Below are 1716 nucleotides of genomic sequence, written 5' to 3'. Positions count from 1 at the left end.
GATCACAAAATATTGCTCCAGAAGTTGGATCATTACAGAATACGGAGAGTAGCTCACAATTGGTTCACCTTTTACTTTAACAACAGACAGCAAAAGGTCACTATTCACAGTGTTGAGAATGGCTGTGATGTGGGGTCTCCAGGGTGGGGGGTGGGCAGAGGGGGGCGACAATCAAATGGGGGCTGCCCCAGGGATCAGTGTTGGGTCCACTCCTGTTCCTTATTTACATAAATAATATGCCCTCTTGTGTTACAGGTAACTCAGAAATATTTTTGTTTCCTGATGACACTAGCTTGGTAGTAAAGGATGTTGTGTACAACATTGGCTCAGTTTCAAATAGTGCAGTTCATTACATAATTTCATAACTTGTGGAAAATAAACTAATGCTAAATCACAGTAAGACTCAGTTTTTACAGTTTATAGCTCATAGTTCAGGTAGATAGTAAACTGTCTTGGAAAACCCACATTAAGGATCTTGTTCAAAGACTTAATACAACCAATTTTTCCTATTCGAATGGTATTTGAAGTATGTGATTGTTTGACATGAAAATTAGTCTACTTTGCTTGTTTTCATTCACTTAGGTCATATGGTATTATGGTGGTATAACTCATTCAACTCTAAATGGATATTTTTGGCTCAGAAATGGGCTGTTTGGGCAATAGGTGGCGTAAGTTCATGAACCTCTTGTTGACTCCTTTTCACTTGTCTGGGTATCTTAACATTGGCCTCTCAATAAATATATTATTTACTGTCATTTCTTGTTAACAATATTAGCTTATTCCCAAGCAGCTTTCACTCATTTAATACTTGGCAATGATCCAACCTGCATTTTGATCGCACTTCCTTAAATCTTGTGCAGAAAGGTGTGCAGTATACTGCTGCATCCATTTTCAATATACTACCACAAGAGTTAAAAAATCTCAGCAGTAATCCATTTGCTTTCAAATCACAACTGAAGAATTTCCTCATGAGTCACTCCTCCTATTCTGTTGTGGAGTACCTTGGAAAATTAAGCTGATTTTTATGTTGTATTTTTGACTGCATTTAATGAAACTTGTGGCTTGACATTTTTTCAGTTCATAAACATTTTATTTTTATCTGTTATTATTTTTATGTTGTAATTTCATGTACTTACACGTTCCTTGGCCTTGGAGATTTTCTCCTCAGTTTGGTCCCACAGTACTTGATGTATAAATAAATAAATAAACCACACTGGTGCGAGACGAGAGCACAACCTTACTTGAATTACTGCTGGTTTTGAAAACACTGGTTTCACAGAATGTGCATAAGGCCTGTTGCAGGATTGGGCAGAATTGGCGTTCTTTTGCAATTGCAAGCAAACTGCCTAGACGTAGCCTTTCTTTCCACATGAGTAACATATCGCATTGTGTGACAGGCAATCTTGCTGCTTATGGTGAGCAAAACAGTGAGGGCAAGACTTCACTAGATTTACAGGCCTGGCTAATTGTTCACTAGGCTGTCTGCTGATCTGTGTGTATGCTGGTCGCAGTGGCTCAGTGGAGAGGTCACGAGCAAGATTTTATTGACCCAACAAATCAGGACCCGATCACATTTATTGGCAGCTAGGGCGACTGAATGGAATTGTTCTAATATTTGCAACACTTGATGGTGTGAAGGATCTGAGTACTGGAGAATCTGTTCTCTAATTCTGCTATCAGGGATATTGTACGTGATCGCATCATGGATCATCATGT

Source organism: Schistocerca serialis, chromosome 9 (genome assembly GCF_023864345.2).
Source record: "Schistocerca serialis cubense isolate TAMUIC-IGC-003099 chromosome 9, iqSchSeri2.2, whole genome shotgun sequence".
NCBI lineage: Eukaryota > Metazoa > Arthropoda > Insecta > Orthoptera > Acrididae > Schistocerca > Schistocerca serialis.
The sequence above is the reverse complement of the archived record's forward strand: the minus strand, read 5'-3'. Positions refer to the sequence as shown.